The 20,844-nt window shown below is 40.0% G+C and overlaps 1 protein-coding gene across 1 annotated transcript in view; it reads left to right on the forward strand.

Moving 5' to 3' along the window:
• The window catches only part of LOC131666732 (protein unc-13 homolog A-like), a 957,113-nt gene that overhangs the window by 61,031 nt on the left and 875,238 nt on the right, over positions 1-20,844 (forward strand). The window lies entirely within an intron of this gene.

A 20,844-nucleotide genomic window follows, 5' to 3' on the forward strand; every position in this document is an offset into this window, starting at 1 on the left:
GAGTCCTACAGGATCACTGGAGTGTTCCCGAGCTCTTCCCTCCTCCACGAGCATCCTGCGCGCCTGATCTGCCCTAAAGGCATCGCAGCAGCGTGGACAGTCATGGACGAGAACGCCGAGTCGCTCGCAATTCCGGCAGCAGTGCTCGTACCAATTCTCGAGGTCCTTTCTCCATCTGCCGCCGAAGCAACCGGTGGCTGGAGAGTGTTTATAACAACAGCTCCCTCCGCCGCCCGGGATACTGTTGACGTCTGACTGGAGGATGGCCTCTCGAAATTGCATGCGGAGAGGTTGAAACGCATGGTGCACTTCCTCTTGCCCGCATTTTGCCGAGCCTCAGCCTCCCTTTTCCGCTGATCCTCGAAATAACTAGCTGGAGGGAATCGCGCGGGCCCACCCCTGCGAACAAACTAGTACGCAGGTTCCGACCTCTGGTGCGCGAGCGGCTTGTATGGGAGAGGAGCATGGACGTGCGGCGTTAGAGCTACTCGAGGTAGCTCACGAGCCGGTATCGTCTCTTCCTCGGAGTCGCTCGAGCTCAGTACCACCTCCAATATACCATTGGTGGCACCTTGCAACGAGGGACTCCTGCTCCCACTACCAATCGAAGCCCTCATGCTTCGGACCCTGTTCGCTGCTCTACCGGCGAGGTGGCCAGCCGCGGCCGCTCGAGAGCCCGGCGATCTCTCGCCTTGGCTACTTGATTCCGCCTGCGGGAAGACAATTCCTCCTTTTGCCGCAATAACCTTCGACTTTTCTGACGCTTCACGGATACAAAGTGTCATAAACCTAAACGTTGCGCTCCGACGTACCGCTTCATCCCAGGTACGCGTTGGCGCCGCGAGCCGGATTATCGAGCGTGCCTTTCGATTACCCGTTAACAATAGTACCCCTCGTCGATTGCTTACGAACGGCGTCGGAGGTGAGGGCAAAGTCGGCGGCAAAGGAATTTCCTTCGCCTTTTCGTCCTCGCCTTCAACGACCGACGTCTCGGCCAACTACGAGGTGCAAGAGGCAATGTCGGCGTCGTAAGAGGCCGCCTGCTCTAAGCCCGAAAGCGGGGCGGCAAACCTCGACGCCTGGTCAACCTCCATTATCTCAACAGCTTCCGGCGAATTTACCAGTTCGGTCGTGACGCCTGAAGGTACTTGGCCCTCGGCGATGTGAGAGATGCGGCTCGAGTCTCCGGACTCATCCATCATCACTTTCGACACTGCACTCGATAAACCTTAAAAAAGAAGAAAGAAACAAACAAACAAAAATTATCACACCTGAATCATCCCATGAACGTATTTCTTTATCTTTTGCGAAGGCACTTAACGCTTAATTTCAGAGACATGTACTCGAGTAGTACGATGTTTACTGTCTGTCGCTAACTCGTAGATCTCGGGCGAAATCACTGAAATAATTTCAAACGGTCCGTCGAATTTCGGATCGAGTTTCGCTTTTTTACCATCCGCTGCGTTCGAAAGCGTATGCACCTTGCGCCAAACCAAATCACCTACCTGGAAAAGCACCTGACGCCTACCCTTATCGTAGTTTATCTTTTGCTTTTCCTGAGTTTCATAAATATGCTTAGCTACCAGGTCTCGTAACGCATTTAAACGTGATAGTCTGTCTTCCCATGCCTTCGTATCTATCTTAATAATAAGGGCTTTTACTTCAATCTCGCGCCTTAACCCATTAACGACCAAAGAGGTCAGTTTTTGGACATATTTTTGATCGCAAAACTCATTTGTAAAACGAAACAATAAATTGATCCAGGGTACCATACCATATGTTTTTGGGTGTGCTGAATCTAAATCCGGGCTCAAAATTCAAAAATTTTGCTTACATAATTAAATATGGCCGTTTTTTTATAAAAAAATAGGGAAATATTGAAAAAGAAAATTTTTTGGAATTTTTTTCTACCATAACACATGTAATATCGAAATCTTTCTTCAACCATGAGTGTACAAAATTGTTAAACTTTAATAGAAAATTTTTATATTCAAAGGTTTTTTTCCAAAATGGCGGAAAAAATGCTAAAATCTGCAAAAAAAATGCGTTTTAGGTTACTATTTTTTTCTCAAAAACTATGAGGTTAAGGAAAAAGTTTTATATAACAAAAATGTTTTATGATTTGTCAAGGAACACTCTAAAATTTTTTCAAATTTTTTGAAAATTTATTTTAATTTTATAAAAAATTACAGAATTGAAAATTTCAAAAAAATTTCGAAAAATTCTGGAAAATTTAGAGAGTATTCTTTGACTAAGTCTAAGACATTTTTGATCTTATAAATTTTTTCCGAAAGCCTATAGTTTTAGAGAAAAAAATTCTCAAACAATTGTGGAAATTCTATTCAACCGTTTCAACTTTTGGAATTTCATAAGATAAGATGTACGGGATTTCCATTCTCCATGAGGTTGGAAGAAAAAATCGTATTACCTGAGTATTACCTGAGTGCTCATAACATTTATATTTAGATTTTACTCTCAGCGTAGCCCATCTCTTCTCTTAGAAAAGTTTTACCAAAACCTATTTGGGCAGATCGATTGAAGTCGATAAACATAACGTAGTTTTTCAACTCAAAAGTTATTCAAATTGATCCTTTGAAATTAGGAGATTTTCTTAACACTTTCGTGTTTATACTAGCAATGCCTCGAAAAAGATCGAGAAATGCTGTTTCTTCTGAATCTGGAAGTGAATCTGAATTATGCACCACAGACGATGATGAAAATTGCATGATACCAAATGCAGAATATTCTGGTTCGTCAGATTCTGAAAATGATTCAGATAGTGATTCAGATAATTACCGTGATGGAAAAATACCGAAAGCTACTTACAAGAGAGTTTCAAAAAGTTATCAAGCTAAGCTTGAAAAAGATCATAAATTTGATTGGGTAGATGGTGAAATATATATTCGATATAATTGAAGATAAACAATTATTTCCTAGATCTACAAAAGAAAAAATTAGAAAATGTGATCCAAGAGAACTGTTTGAAAATTTTTTTTCTATTGAAATGAAAAATTATATTATCGATGCATGTAAGGAAAATTATTTTGACTTATCATTAGTTGATCTAAATACATTCATCGGAATCATTATAACAAGTTCATTCAATAAACGACAATCTCAAAGAGATTATTGGTCAACTGACCCTTTTTTTCTTGTGAACAAATTTCTTCAGCAATGTCACGATCTCATTTTGAAATGATAAAGTCTAAATTGAAATACTCAAAGGCCAAAGATACAGATCCACAAGATAAGGCTTGGCGAGTTCGTGCCTTGTTGAAACTGTTTCAAAAGAATATTCTGAAGTTTGGCTTTTGGAAATCAGCTTTATCAGTGGATGAAATGATGGCTAAATCGTATGCTAGAACGTGTTTGAAACAGTTTATACGAGGAAAACCTACACGATTCGGTCTTAAATTTTGGGGTTTGTGCGCTGCTAATGGATACTTATTCAATATAGATTTATACTTTGGAAAGAACTCTGTAATAGGAGATAAGTTATCTAAATGCGCTTGAGGATCTCGCGTGGTTTTACATTTATTGAAGCCTTTTTTTGAATTGACTTCTGATGCAAAAATTCCTCTTTATCATCTTTATTTTAACAATTACTTTACAAATTTAGATCTTGTTGTGCATTTAAACCGATTAAAATTGAAATGTACTGGAACTGTTAGAGACAATCGTGTCCCAGTAAAAAATGTCATTCATAAAAAGGCTCCGCGTGGAACATATGCAGTAAAGCATGAAAAAAACTCTGGAATAAATTACATCACGGTTATGGATTCAAAGCCAGTATTAATACTATCTACAGCTGCAGGGGTCACTCCATTATCATCAGCAAAGAGATACAGTTCGATCGAAAAAAAAAAGTCTATATACCAGTTCCGCAAGCTTTTCATCTATATAATCAGTCCATGGGTGGAGTTGATGTACACGACGGTCACTGTAACAATTTGTTGCCAAGTATTCGTTCAAGGAAGTGGACGTGGGTGGTTTTCATTAGACTTATCCAAGCAGCAATTACAAATGCAGTTGTAATATTCAATGTTGCTGATGATAGTAAAAAAAAGTTGGAACTAAAGAATTTGCAATGTCAATAGCGAAAAGTTACATTCATGATGCTGAAAAAAATAAGGAAAAGCATACAACAATTCGAAAAAAGAAACAGAACAAGTGTTCCATTTGTCCAATAAGAACATATGTGTACTGTGAGAAGTGCAATTTGTTTTTTTGCAGTGCATGCATGAAAGCAAAGCATGTCTGATCACAGTGAGAGACCAGGGAACTCACTATAAAAAAGCACCTCGTAGAGTGAGAGGCGAGGGGACTCACTATAAAAAAGCACCCCGAGGAGTGAGAGGCAAGGGGACTCACTATAACAAACACCCCATAGAGTGAGAGGCAAGGGGACTCACTATAAACAAGCACCTCGAAGGAGACATGATTTTACTACGTCCACGCTGTTGTCTCTGGGTTACGCTAAGAGTAAAATATAAATATGAACTGAAAGTAGTCATACTTTAGAGGTACTTACGCAATACTTTATTTAGAACCTCTTGATAAATTAAACTTAGGTACGTTTATACCCCAACTTATCTTATAAAATTCCAAAAGTTGAAACGGTTGAATAGAATTTCCACAATTGTTTGAGAATTTTTTTCTCTAAAACTATAGGCTTTCGGAAAAAATTTATAAGATCAAAAATGTCTTAGACTTAGTCAAAGAATACTCTCTAAATTTTCCAGAATTTTTCGAAATTTTTTTGAAATTTTCAATTCTGTAATTTTTTATAAAATTAAAATAAATTTTCAAAAAATTTGAAAAAATTTTAGAGTGTTCCTTGACAAATCATAAAACATTTTTGTTATATAAAACTTTTTCCTTAACCTCATAGTTTTTGAGAAAAAAATAGTAACCTAAAACGCATTTTTTTTGCAGATTTTAGCATTTTTTCCGCCATTTTGGAAAAAAACCTTTGAATATAAAAATTTTCTATTAAAGTTCAACAATTTTGTACACTCATGGTTGAAGAAAGATTTCGATATTACATGTGTTATGGTAGAAAAAAAATTCCAAAAAATTTTCTTTTTCAATATTTCCCTATTTTTTTATCAAAAAACGGCCATATTTAATTATGTAAGCAAAATTTTTGAATTTTGAGCCCGGATTTAGATTCAGCATACCCAAAAACATATGGTATGGTACCCTGGATCAATTTATTGTTTTGTTTTACAAATGAATTTTGCGATCAAAAATATGTCCAAAAACTGACCTCTTTGGTCGTTAATGGGTTAAACTCTTACCGGACGCAGATCCCTACCAAAGTTAAGAAACGCCGGCGATACCTTTGTAAACGCCTGAGTCGCCATATTGATAGCATGACGAAATTCATGCATGTACCTATCCTAGCTCCTGTGATCGGAATCTACAAACATCGCTATCATCGTTTTTAGCGTTCGATTTACACGCTGAACCGGGTCACTTTGCTGATGATACGCAGGGCAAAATACATGTTCGATACCGTATTCTTGCAACATATCTTAAAATACTTTGCTCCTATATGCCTTCGCATTATTACTAACGATATATTCCGGAGTTTCCCACCTAAACAGGATTAACTCCTCAAGCGCGGCAACAAGAGCAGAACCGTCCACCGAACGTAGGTTTTAACTCGACCCACTTTGTAAATAAGTCTTGAAAAACCACAAGGTATTTAAACCTATTTTTGCTACGGGGCAGCTCTATCACGTCAGTCGCTACCACGGCCCATGGTCTTTCTACTACGCGTTTACCCATTAGGCTTTGGGGCGCCTGTTGGACTACCTTGTACTTCTGACATTGAGAGCACTCATCTACGAACGTCCTCACGTCATACCACACTCCTGGCCAGTAATACTCGTGAGTAATTCGATCGTAAGTCTTTTCACGGGCGAAATGTCCGGAGAACGGTTTGCAATTAGTGTCTCTCAACACCCTTTTCCGGTACTTCAGCGGCACCACAATGCGCCAGCATTCCTAGCGATAGTTATCGGATCGAGCAAGTGATCGCGCATGAACCGATACAGGATGTTATTCTCTACTCTCAAATTCTCGAATTTCTTCGGTCTTTGAAGAACGTCTTTCACGCGTTGTAGATACCAAGCATCCCGTATCTTATCGAATGTGCAAACTTCGAGCTCGTCCTTAAATTCTCGCGAAACTGCGTCCGGCACATGGTACAACGCTCACTTTCTATGTACTATTTCGCAATCTAGCTGTTGAAATTCTAGTACTCATCTTTCCAATCAACCTGTACGATCTCGTTTATTGAGGATTCTAGTGAGTGCACTATGATCCGTAACGATGACAAAATGTGAGCCTTCTATATAAGGCCTAAACTTTTTTACAGCAAAAAGTACTGCCAAAAACTCGATTTCGCTCACTGTGTAATTTCGCTCGTGCGCGTTTAGCATCCGACTGGCGTAGCATATGGGATGCTCGCCGTCATCGAATACCTGGACCAATCACGCGCCAACCGCCAAGGAAGAGCCATCGTAATACAAGTAAAAGGGGCGCGCGAGTACCGGTGCTTCTGTTAATGCGCGCTTTAACCTCTCAAATACAACTTGCTGTTCTTCCTTCCATTCCCATGACTGGTCCTTTCGAATAAGCTTGGTCAACGGGACCTGTATCTCACTCTCGTGTTCGATAAAACGCGCATACCATCCTACCATACCAAGGAATCGGCGTAATTGAGCTACGTTATTTGGCGCAGGATAATCTATTATCGACTTCACCTTGTCATCTTCCGGACGCAAACCCTCGCTATCTAACCTGTATCCTAAATAGGTTACCTCGGTACAGAAAAAATCGGACTTTTCTAAGTTGATTTCTAGACCGACACTTACTAAATGATTCAGAACCTTCTCTAACCAAATCACGTAGCTATCGAAATCCGCGCTAACTACCAGCAAATCGTCGAGATACCAAAAAACATGCGACTCTTATTCTGGTCCGAAAAGTGCATCCATAAGATGCGTGAAAGTAGCCGGCGCGTTTATCAAACCAAACGACATTCGCTCGAACTCCCATAAATCGAGACCAGGGACCGCGAACGCTGTACTTATATTGTTTGCTATTATCTGATAGCGGAGTTTGCCAAAACGCCGCTCGCAGATCTACGAGGGTGGTCCGATAAGTACTTAGCCTACAAAAGAAAAACGAAAATTTTGGAAAAGTGGCGTTTTATTTTTTAACATAGTCTCCTTTTAGTTTGATACACTTGGCCCAGCGATGCTCCAGCTTCTTTAACCCGTCTGAAAAATACGTTTTCTCAAGGTCTCAAAAGTAGGCTTCCGTGGCAGCGATTACCTCCTCATTCGACTCAAATTTCTGCCCGGCGAGTGACTTTTTCAAGTTCGGAAACAAAAAGAAGTCGCACGGAGCTAAATCTGGAGAATACGGTGGATGGGGCAGCAGTTTGTAGCCTAATTCGACAAATTTGACCATGGCGACAGCGGAGGTGTGAGCCGGTGCGTTGTCATAGTGGAAGACTACTTTTTTCTTCGTCAAATGGGGCCATTTTTTCTGCAATTCGACGTCGAATCGGCCCAATAATTCGGCATAGTGACCGTTTTGCCCCTTTCCAGGTAGTCGATGTAGATCACACCTTGTGAATCCCAGAAAACGGTGGCCATCACCTTTTCGGCCAATGGGGCTGTCTTCGCCTTCTTTGGAGCACTTTCGCGGGGTAAAGTTCACCGTTTCGACTGTTCCTTGGTCTCTGGTGTATACCAGTGGATCCATGTTTCGTCGACTGTCACGAAACGACGCAGAAACTCCTTCGAATTGCGCTTAAACAGCGTCGGACATTGCTCTGAAGTTGTCTCATGGTTGCGCTTGTTGCCCGGAGTGAGCAAATGCGGCACCCATCGCGCCGACAGCTTTTTCATGCCTAAAATTTCATGCAGGACATGACCCACGCGGTCTTTTGAGATGCCTACGATCTAAGCTGTCTCGCGCACCTTCAATCATCGATCTGCTAAAACGAGATCCTGAATTTTTGTCACGTTATCCTCCGTGGTAGCCGTTTTCGGAACACCTGGACATGGCTCTTCAAAAATCGACGAGCGACCACGTTGAAACTCGTTAAACCAATTTTTGACGGTCACCATCGAAGGAGAAGAGTCACCGTACACAGCATCCAAGGGCTTTTTGATTTCGCTGCGCGATTTCCCTTCCAAAAACAAGAATCGAATCACCGACCGATACTGCTCTTTTTCCATTTTTCAAAAATCAACGGACACACTGGCTTTCACACGCTCTGAAAAATAAACTACAACTCCGATCCGGCTAAAATCTTGACAGTAACCATCGAGAAGGTTGTACTACGTGATAGAATATTTCTTTTGCGAGAGTGGCGCCATCGGGTGGTGAGGTTAAGTACTTATCGGACCACCCTCGTATCTTCGACAGGTATACTGCTCCGCGTAGCCTGTCCAGATTTCATGAATGCTAGGCATCAGATACGCATTTACTTTCGTGACTTTATTTACCGGTCTAAAATTGAGGCAAAATCTATAACCACCGTCCTGTTTACGTACGATTACCGGCGCGCTACTCCATTGACTATTCGATGGCCTAATTAGTTTTGCTTTCCAAAACCGCATAGTTTCTTCTTGCGTGAACGCTAATATCGGAGGCGACATTCGACGCATCGGAGTCTTTATCGGGTGCGCATCACCTATATCGATGACGTGCTCGATAACTCTTCTAACCGCCGGTGATTCACCAGGCTCAGGGACAATCCGGCAAACTAACGCCAGGATTGCCTCTCGCTGAGCTTCCTCGTACTTACTTAAACCTGCGCATTCCGCAAAAACGACTATCTCGTTACTACTCTGCTCTGCTAACGGATACCAATCGCCTTGGTTACCTGCTCGCCAAGCGCGATTACTGTAGCTAATATTTATATTCCACGCCATCCAAAAGTCGGCTCATAAGATCAAGTTGTGCTTAAGCGTAGATACTACCGTCGCAATTAACCAATCCGTCCTGCCTTCAATTTCAAAACATTTTCTTCGGAATTTCTAAGTTCCACTCAGACCCTCCCCTCACCAAAATGGAAGGTGCGTCGGAACCGACGACCGAACGTCTAAACCCTATTATCAACAAGCTTACTTCTATCACGCGTGACCATGACCTTTGTTGCAGCCCGCTCCGATGGGAGCGCAGCGCCTGAGCTCGCTTTCTCACAAACAAATTCTACCGCAGGTTCGCCCTGATTTCCTAAAGCAACGGCCTTTTCTGAAGCCTGCCCAACTGTGGGCGAAATACTCGAACCCTGCCTCACTCGTGTTCGTGCGGAACGATGGCAATTCGTTTTACCTCGCTGGGCATTTCTCGAGCGAGCTAACTATCGCGCAAAATTTGTTAAACTCGATCACATCATGCGCATCCTTATTGGGCAAAGTTTACCGCGTATTAGTGTCTCGACCTTTTTGAAGATTTTCCGCATCCTGCTGTAACGAGTCGCATTTATTTGCCTCTTCGGATTCATTGCTGATCCTACTAGGGAAACTCACGCCCTCGTCACTCTGCATCCGAAACTCTTTCAATGTCGAACGACTAAACTCGCCTTTAAACACGTTTTTAAACTTTACAATTTCCCTACTACCTTTTTCCGGATCCTCATATTCTACAAATACTGCACGCTTGACTTTAGCCTTAACTTTCAAATATTCCCCTATTACCTCGTCTAAGAGAGGACGCGCAGAACTGGCAATTTCTGCCTTGTTCTCACCTTCCCTTTTTGCCTCAACTCTATACCTTTCTTCCTCGGTGCCTTCGATCTTTGCGCGAAGCACTTTCTCTACCTCAATGGCCCGCTCGATCCATCTTAGGCAGGAGTCGTCGAGCGGTCAACGGCTCACAGTGGGAGATTTGGAAATTTTTTTGGACAAAATTGAATATCTTTTGATTGGAAAAAGATATCGACATCAATCCAAGGGCATTTTGAAGCTTAATTGATGCTGAATAAAGGAAAACTATCAGCATTATCATTATATATATCTTTGACCTTTAAAAATAAGGTCAAAGTTGGCATTTTATGAAAAAATTTCATTCTTTTCAATTTTTAGCCTTTAAACGGATGATAATTTAATATAAATATATCGCATTTTTACAGGATTTTGAACGAGGATTCCGAATCCGTTATCAGAATTTCGATTAAGTATAGTAGTCATTGAGAAAAACGAATATATATTTCATTAGGAACGAGAAACCCGAATTTATTGTCAGAATTTCATTTATCTATATTGTTAATTGGTAAAAGCACTTGCAAAGTCGAGGAAACCCCGGTTTTCCATGACTCTTGTTCTCTAACTAATTGACTATACTAAATAAAAAATTCTATTACCTAAAATGACAACTATAATGTACGCCATAATAATTAAAAATAATTATTTTATTACAACAATACATTATCAAGAGAAATTATTTTCAAAGTTCTTTATTCTACTTTCACATTTGTAGTGCTCTTCTAGATTTTACTTTTTTATAGTAGATTTCAATTCTATTATCCCATCCAGAGTGCTTTTCGGGATTCCCATTTTGATAGACGCTTAGAAAAGTTATATATTTACTTCAATAAGTAGACCTTTAGATTTACTAAACTTACAACAATACTGGTGAGTTATTTTCGTTATGAATGTTGTTAGCTGTAGTTTTTCATATGATATTCATGATATTATGTGTTTCTATGTTTATTCTTCTTGTTGATGTCCATTTCATATTGAATTTCATATTGAATTTCTCCGTACCCATTCATGGGGAAATTCGATCATACATAAAACAACAACATATGTTTGTCATGAAAAAGACGATATCCACAGTTTGCAGGGAGATAAACCACAAATAACAAGGAAAACCGGGCTTTCCTTGGCTTCGGACGCGTTTTTCTCAATGACTACTATACTTAATCGAAATTCTGATAACGGATTCGGAATGCTCGTTCAAAATCCTGTAAAAATGTATATTTCGTTTATGGAATAAGACGATATCCACCGTTTGCAGGGAGATAAACAAGAAATAACAAGGAAAACTGGGCTTTCCTTGGCTTCGGACGCGTTTTTCTCAATGACTACTATACTTAATCGAAATTCTGATAACGGATTCGGAATTCTCGTTCAAAATCCTAAAAAAATGCGATATATTTATATTAAATTATCATCCGTTTGAAGGCTAAAAATTGGAAAGAATGAAATTTTTTCATAAAATGCCAACTTTGACCTTATTTTTAAAGGTCAAAGATATATATAATGATAATGCTGATAGTTTTTCTTTATTCAGTACCAATTAAGCTTTAAAATGCCCTTGGATTGATGTCGATATCTTTTTCCAATCAAAAGATATTCAATTTTGTCCAAAAAAATTTCCAAATCTCCCACTGTACGGCTCCCGCACTGAAGATTCCCTTCTTCACCTGGTTGCAAGTAGGGCAATCTCTGTACACGTATCTGATTGTCCCACAAACCTGACAGTAAAGCGTCGGCTCCGAAGTTTGCGTCGGGCAGTTATTAGCATAATGCCCTGGTTGTCAGCATTTGTAGCAAACTACCTGCGAATTAGCCTGAGCTAGTGGGCATTGAGCTTTCCTATGGCCTAACGCGTTGCAATTAAAACAGGACCCCGTAGATGGCCTATTTGAATTACTACCTCCTTGATTGCGCTGCTGCGGAAACAAGCTAGGGGCTACACCTGCACCCGGGGCCCAGGAAGCCTGCGCGCTATGACGAGCAAGCGCGGCTCCGTTCGCAAGCAGGTTCGTCGTCTGTGGCTGTTGTTTATTAGCTGTAGCCACGGCAATTTCACCATTTTGCTTCTTGCCCTTCTTTCCTAGCTTCTTGCTCCGCTGCTGCGCTGTCTCTTTAGAAGGTTCAATTGTTAGGACCTCATCAATCGCGTCGTTTAAACTGTCTATGGTTTCATTTACTGTAGTTGTCTGTTCTCCGCGCTCCCAGTCTTCTACCCAAGAACTTACCCTAGGCGCGTGGTACTTCCTACTCACCGATCTATCTAAATCGACGTAGATGGACCCTACTTGCTAAATTGTTTCGCGCACTCATGAGCAGGTGGTTCAGTCGCAACCACTGGCACGTTTATCGCCACGCAATCACTAAGCGGCTTGGCCTGAGGCGGCAAGGGATGCTGCTCAGCCTGAGTCGCTCCACTGTGCACCGCCTCACTCTCTACTCTAAAAACTGCATTCGCGCCATCCGTGATACACTGTCTCACTTCGCGTTTATAAATCCACCACGGTACTGACGCAAGGGCCCCCCAGATTTGGCTTAGCGCACTGGTGCTGCTTTCGCTCTGTTTTCGGCGTTCCAGCTCACGTAAATTCGCGCCATCCGACGGCAACCGAGATGCTGACGGTGGCTGGACTGCCGAACGTAGCACATCTCTGTTGACAGCCGCATCCGTGCCTTTGCCCGGCGACTGGGTTTGCGTGCGCGGAGCGGCGACGCTTGTTACCTACGTTGGCTTCTCTTGTTCGCGTGGCAATTCAGCCGCCAAGGGCGCAGCAGCTGTTGTGGACACGTCGCCGAAATTTGCGTGTCGCGCGCTGTCTGCTGCCGCCTCATGCGATTCGTCATGCAGCAACTCCGGGATCCAATTAACCCATTTCTTCCCAATCAACCATGAGACTACCGATTGGTTTATCGTCTTGTAAAATGGGTAGAATCGCTTGAAATTGACATGCAAAATACCATTTCCGAAGCAAAAAGACTTGCTCTTTTCGAACCTGCAAACAGATTTTCCAAATTTTGCGATCCAAAAACAATATGGCTGCTCAAACTTAGTGAAAATTTCATTTTTTATTTTAACTGAATTTCCTTTTTTTTCGAGTAAAGTATGTAACGTATACCTACTAAACAATTTTATTTCACTATTAGTATGGTTGTAGGACTTCTGTTATCGATTATTGATATTTTTGAAAATCTAAAATTTAATATGGCGGACGGAAAATAAAAATTCTGAAAAATGAAAGAAAATGAGAAAACATATATTTCTTGTGTTTTTGAGGGTGCTGATTTGATATCTGGTGTTGATTTTTAAAAATTCTTGCACCGGAAATAAATATGGCGCATTCAAAATGACTGCCAAATTGAATTTTTTCGAAAAATCAAAGTTTTTCGCCAAAATACATTCTTTTTGCGTTTTTGAGGGTGCTGATTTGATATTTTATGTTACTTTTTGAAAATTCTTGCATCGAAAATCAATATCGAGCATTAGAAATGGCTGATAAACTTAATTTATTTTATAAATATATTTTTTCTAGCGAAAATCCACAGGTTTAGCATTCATTAATTTTCTAAATAATAAAAGTTACAATAAAATTATTTGAAATCATATTTCACTTATAAAACGGCCGCTAGGTGGCGAACAGTCATTTTTTTGTACTTGCAGTAAAATCTGCAATCCAAAATCCATATAGGTACCCGATATTTTCCGCAAATTTGTATACTTAAAAAAATAAACTACAAAATTTATATTACTATTGTATTACAATAATAATAATTTATATAAAAACTTCGACTACTACTGCGATTGATTTATTATAATATTTTTGAACCTCATAATATTATAATTTTGAATATCTTTACAAAATAACATCTGGTGTAAAGTATGCCAAAGAAAAACGCAAAGCAATCCGACAGTAGCATTACTGTTGAAACTATTAAGCTTATGGATTTAGATTCCGATCATCTTGACGGAACAGATAAAACGTTTTCTAATTTACCCGAAAGTTTATTCAGAAACGTTGCTGTGATTCCTGATGATATTGGAAGTGGAGATGAATCAAACAATGAAAACGATTCAGCTGACAGTTTTCAGATAATTGAAGGACGCAATTGTCCAGAAGGGTATCAAATAGTTGACGAATCCCTCATTTCTTCAAATAAAAAACTAGAACCTTCACATGAGTATGTATGGAAAGATGGAGAAAAATTTTATTATTCGATAACAAAATCAGAAATATTTTTGAATGAGGAGATAAAAAGTAATTTGCGTGAAAAAACATGCGATGAGTTGTTTGAGTTATTTTTTTCAGATGAAATAAAAGATTATATAATTGAAGCAAGTGCTGAAAATGATTTAGATATTGATACTGATGATTTGAATAAATTCATTGGGATAGTTATGTTTTCTATTATCAACAGTCGTAAATGTTATAGGGATTATTGGTCTAACGATTCTTTGTACCATTCCGATACAGTTTCTGAAACCATGTCGCGTAATAATTTTGAAAATATAAAAAATAAATTTAAAATGAATAAAAAAGAAGGTAGAAATGATGCAGATAGAGTGTGGAGAGTCAGAAAAATAATAAACATTTTTCGAAAAAATATTCAGCAATTTGATTTTTTTTGTTCTGCCCTTTCGATTGATGAGATGATGGTTAAATTTTTTGGTCGTACCATACTCAAACAATTTATAAGAAATAAACCTGTACGATTTGGAATAAAGCTTTGGGTGCTTTGTACAATTCAGGGATATTTATTAGATTTTGATGTTTACTGTGGTCACGATTCAAGTAGCGAAGAAAAATGTGCTTTGGGTTCTAGAGTAGTGATAAAAATGTTAAAAGAATTTTTTCAGAGAAAGTCGGCAAATGAAATTTTGAAATACCACGTCAGTTTTGACAATTATTTTAGTTCACCTGATTTACTCGTACGATTGAAAAAACATGGTCTCAGAGCAACTGGGACAGTAAGAGACGAGCGAGTTTTTACTAGAGATATGTTCAAAGAATTATTAGCTTCTAATCAAGAGAAAAATAAAAGAAAAACAAAGTCTCTAATTTCAAATAAAGTTAAAACTGTTAAAAGATTGACTAATAAACAATCAGCTAAAAAACAACCAGCTAAAAATAAAAACAGCTAAAAAACAAGCAGCTAAAAAAGTAAAAGAAAAATATACGAAAGCAACGAAAAAAAATAATGCAAAAAATGTAAAAAACAAAATAAATAATCTAACAAAGAAAAAATCAACTTTGAAAGCAGGCAAGCAAACAAAACAGAAAGCTAACAAACAAGAAGTAGTTTCCTAACTTGATACTTTAAAAAAAAAACATACCATCGATAAAAAATCTGAGCGTGGTACTTATGTAGTAACTCACGAAGTAAATACTGGCATAAACTATGTTACAGTAAAGGATTCTAAAAATGTTTCTATCATTTCAACTGCAAGCTGTGTTACACCACGATCTGAAGTGGAAAGAACTGATAAAAGTATAAAAAAAAATTCCACTAGAGTTTCCTCTGGTTTTTATAATTTATAATATGTTTATGGGAGGTGTTGATCTTCATGATCAACATTGCAGTGATTTTCGACCAACTATTCATGGTAAAAAGTGGACATGGCCTATGTTTTGTAGGTTTATACAATCATCACTAACTAATGGTATGGTCTTATATAATTTAGTGCATAGTAAGAAAATATCAGCTAAAGAGTTTGTCTCGAATGTCATAAGAGTATACTTGAAACGAAGCGAAGAATCACTATCTCAACATTCACTCGTCATGATTCCTAAGGCACGCAAAGTATGTAAGGTATGTAAAGATCGAACTACTTATTATTGTTATGATTGTAAAGAACATTATTGTGTTCAATGTTTCATGAACATTATTGTGTTCAGATCCTACCATGGTTTGCATCAAAGTTCTCAAAGATATATACAACAAACATGTAAATTAGGAGAAAAGTGTGATAAACAACGTACTAACAACTTTTGCGAAAAATGCGATAAATACATATGTTGTAAATGTTTTGACAGTTATGATCATACTTTTTCGACATCTCAGTAACTCAATTATTTACTACTACTATTCACTAAACATAATTTTTACACTGAAAATGATTTATAACTATATATAATGAAATATCAGTTTATTAGCTTCAAAAGCATATAAAAATGTGTACTTTTTAAAAAAAAAACTCGAGTAAAAAAAATTAAGTTTATTAGTCATTTCGAATGCTCCATATTGATTATCGATGCAAGAATTTTCAAAAAGTAACATAAAATATCAAATCAGCACCCTCAAAAACGCAAAGAAAATGTATTTTGGCGAAAAACTTTGATTTTTCGAAAAAATTCAATTTGGCAGCCATTTTGAATGCGCCATATTTATTTTCGGTGCAAGAATTTTCAAAAATCAACACCAGATATCAAATCAGCACCCTCAAAAACACAAGAAATATATATTTTCTCATTTTCCTTCATTTTTCAGAATTTTTCAATTTTTCGTCCGCTATTTTAAATTTTGGATTTTCAAAAATATCAATAATCGATAACAGAAGTTCTACAACCATACTGATAGTGAAATAAAATTGTTTATTAGGTATACGTTACATACTTTACTCGAAAAAAAAGGAAATTCAGTTAAAATAAGAAATAAAATTTTCACTAAGTTTGAGCCGCCATATTGTTTTTGGATCGCAAAATTTTGAAAATCTGTTTACAGGTTCGGAAAGAGCAAGTCTTTCTGCTTCGGAAATGGTATTTTGCATGTCGATTTCAAGCGATCCTACCCGTTTTACAAGACGATAAACCAATCGGTAGTCTCATGGTCGATTGGGAAAAAATGGGTTAAGCGCAAGGTCGCTCGGATATACCGATGGCTGCAAATCTGGTCGCTTTTTTCTTAATAAAAAGCGCAAGTATCGGTCTCGCAGCTCTTCTAAGGCACCGCGCAGAACAAGTCCGCGATAGCTCATTAACTCAAACAGTACGGCCGGTTCTATTGAGTCAATTTCGCGTTTAAGACTTTTCGCGTGCGCGTCGCGTAATATTCTGCACATTATGATCCTGTCTCTACAAGCTAGCGATATTTTTTGTGGGAAACCAAAATTCAAAATATCGAGGCAGCGTGTATTTATCGCGTGTTATTTTCAAATTTATTTTCGAATTCTCTTTCAGGCTTTCAGCCAGCGAGCGATCGCCTTGCATAAGCCTCACAGAGAAAACTCGCCATATGCCCAATCCAATGTTTAAGTTTGGGTCCGATGTCAAAACAACCAAATGACGCTATCGCGGCCACTCGACTCCCCCACTGAGAAAAGGTCACTGGTAATCCGAGACAAAACACTCCTAGAAAAGTAAACACGGAACTAGAGGTTCTTTTCTTTGTGCGCGTGTTTTGCCCTTAGTATACAAAGGAAAACTCCTGATTATCCATCTATTAATTTACCATTCCTGATCCCGTTACCTTAATTGCTAGACCCAAAAGGGTTGCCATGTAACGAAAGCTCGTTCGTTATCGATTATTTAAAAGTGGGCAAGTGAGGCGCACTCGCTTATAGCAATTGAGGCGGGAAGGGGGGGGGGAAGAGGTAAAGAAATGAAAGTGGTTAATAAATTATACACACATAACACAAATTCGCATTTTAAGAAATCTAATCAAATCAAATAAAAGTTATATTACACTCAAACTTCGCAATACCGCACATTAACAAATCGCATAAGAATAAGCCGCATTACACAAACTCTTAATCTAATAAACACAACGACGTTTTTAACGCCTATTACAAAGAGAACAAGTTAACTAACTAATCGCGCCTACAAATCTATAGAAAACACAATGCGAGTCGCCTGGCAGATGACCGCCTTGACAACAACCCGACTTAGGCTATTTAGCTAAAAGAGAAAGTCGCCCGGCGAGGGATCGCCTGGACGATTTCTCTTTGAGCGATTTATTACTCGTCCGTAATCAGGGCAGGTATCCGACGTGTGCACGCCTTGCTACACACCTAATATTTAAATTTACGCACAGTGCAGTCGTTGAGAAGAGAGAGAGAAAGAAAGAAATTAATTTGCGAACTTGACCTTTGATGCTGGAACGGGAGTCATGGCTGCGCCCTGCTCACGATGTTGTAGGTTGTCACTGGGCAACTCCTGCTGGCTTCCCAGGTAGCGTCCCGGGTAGATGTAAGACCAAGTCGTCTTCTCCTCTCGGTTTTCTTCTCGGTCCTTTGTCCTCGGTTGAGCTTCTAACTTTTTCACCGCTGGCCGTCCACCGTCTTGCTCCGATCGACTCGGAAAACCTTCTGACTCTGCCCTCGACTTACTACCGTCTGTCGATCGTTTTTCCTCGCGACCTACAGCTTCTTCGTCGTTCTTTTTCTCTCCCCACTTGACCTACTTATTAGGCGGCGAGTGACCAATTCGAAACGCGCGCCTGCCTAATCTTGCGTAGGGCACGCACGCTCCCGACTATTTCTCTCTCTCTCTAACACCTCTATACTCTGTCACCAGCGTATCAGCTTCGGGCCTGCTCGGCCCCGCTCGGCAATCTCCGTCAGCTGATATAGAGACCATGGATTAGACGCATTCTTAAATGCACCTAACGCTGGTCACCGTGTCTTGCTGAGAGAGAGGGGAATTTGGCAAAATTCCGACGAGAACAAGCGCAACGCTTACTCTCGTCACAAGTGCTTGATGATCGAGCATGAGCAGTAAAAATGATTAGCGCCTTACCTCAATAAAGACAGAAACAAGCAGGAGACCAAGCTCTCAACGCACAAACTCGCAACTTGGCATGGTGCGCGAACACAGTGAGAGCCTGACGGTAGACCGTCAGTCATGCAGCGGTTCGGCGAGTTCAGTTTCCTCGCGGCGGGACATACCGCTTCAATTTCTTCACATTAACGGAATCCACCTGCTTCTTGCTATCTGTACACATATTATACTATTTTCAAGAGCATCTTTATCACTTTATATGCTCCGATGTACGAAGGATTCAGCTTAGCATTCCTGCCTTTAACTGCGTTAGAGAGCGTGTGTGACCGTCGCCACACCAAATGACCTTCCTGAAACTGGACAAACCTACGGCCGCTATCATAATGCCTCTTTTGTTTCCCTTGCGCGGTCAGGAGCTTCATTTGGTTTGATCATTCCTCAGGAGAAAACCGCACGAATGGCTCTCATTTCGTGAGCTCTCTACGCAGGCTCTTCGCTTGACACGATTCTTTACCAAAATTCAGTAACGTGGGCAACACCCTCGTACTTGATTCAACAGTCGTATTCATCGATTGCTGAAACTAGTGCCGGTGCTTATTCCAGTCGCGGTGATCATGATCCACGAAAATCGATATTATGGTCCGTGTTATTTCTTTTGTTTGGCCGATTGGCCTTTTGCGCTAGGGGCAAGCGTTATGTGTTTTGCCTACTGTTTCTTAACTGAAACAGCGTTTTCAGCTCCACCACGTGAAGCTACACACATTCGCATTTGTGATTGCAAGTCTTCGTTCAAATACACATTGCATTCACTTCGGATCGACTAGCATTAATTGCTTGTCGAGGGCAATCGGTGACGCATTTTGTACTTCAGCATTTGCATTTGCATATGCCCGTACAGGTAAGAGAAGTTTACGACATCCTCTCCCAAAACAACAAGTTGTTTGTTTGAGAAGTCTCCATTCTCTGTTGAGGAAGACAATTACTGTCCGCCGCTTTGACAAAAGATTTTTGCACAAAGTAACCTGGCCAGCCGCGAGGCTGGCCATATCATGCACTATGTGCATCATCTATGTTTTTGCTAAGCGGACTATAATCGAGCTTCCTGAGAGCGTCGTGATTGCAACTGCCGGGGCGTTAGGACAACCAGCGCTCGCAACGAGTAGCATAGTTACAGAGAACTTGAATGAAAACAGCCTAGCTGCAGCTAGCGCAAGTACAGCAACCAAGCCGACGGTAGCATCAGTAAATGAAATCACGAAGGTGCTTGCTGATTTAAATTTATTAGAAAAAATGACGAATGAATCAGTTAGCATAGCAACTGTTTGTCAACAACTTATATGTAATTTCGAAAAGATTAATACTAACCACAATAAAGATATGGAAGAAGTCATTAAAAAGTCAGAACAAGATACAGCTGATATCTTATAACAGCTTGAATTTAATTTATGCAAAATATGTATGGATGCGAGAATTGGTGTTGTGGCGGGGAATTTCGGGGGTGTTGACCGCGCTCCGAGTTTCTTCCGCCACAAGGCCTGTTTGGCTCTACCCCCGATTATTTAGGGCGCCAGACCGTCGGCTGATTACGGCGATCGTCGGGGGTAAGGCCAGTAGGGTTGTCGCGTATCCCGGTCTGCCTAACGGCGACTGCGCAGATTGGGCAAACGGGGATACGCGTTGTATCCTCACTTCAGGCCTTGGTGTCCAACTCTCAATTCCAATTTTCCTCCTTAATTAGGGTATGCCGGCAGCTCAGGTGATGGCTCCTTGATTCAGGTCGTGAATATGTTCGAAATCGCGCGTATGTTACCTATCGAGTGACCCGAAAATATAGCGAATTAGTGATACCCGATTATGACCGCTCGCGGCTGAAAATCACTAACATACAGTCGAGGTGGGATATCAAAGTAAATTATATGTACATAGATAATTAATTACTTTATTGATATTTTAATAATTTACAAGTAAGAGGTCGGAATGAATAGAGTCGGTAAAAATCTGAATAACTATAAATCCGTAAGGATACAATTTAATCGGAACGTTAATAATTTTCCGGTCGGTCTTCGGTTAACAAAGAGAGAGGGTCAGCGCAAATAACTCAGTCACGAATTTCCTTTGTCTGATCTTACCGCTCACACTCGGTTCATAAAATGGCGGAAAGGTCAGCGCGAATATCCTCGATCTCAATTTTCATGGGTTAATCCTAACGCTCACATTCGGTTTACGAAATGGCGGGAAGGTCAACGCAAATAGCTAATCAAGACAATTTTATTCGATTAAACCTACGTTCGTAATAAATAACTAACGAAAGGTCAGCGCGAATCCTAACTCGCAATTTTTATTCG

The sequence above is a fragment of the Phymastichus coffea genome, unplaced genomic scaffold, assembly GCF_024137745.1.
Source record: "Phymastichus coffea isolate CEN01 unplaced genomic scaffold, Cenicafe_Pcof_1.1 PCOF00004, whole genome shotgun sequence".
Classification (NCBI taxonomy): Eukaryota; Metazoa; Arthropoda; class Insecta; order Hymenoptera; family Eulophidae; genus Phymastichus; species Phymastichus coffea.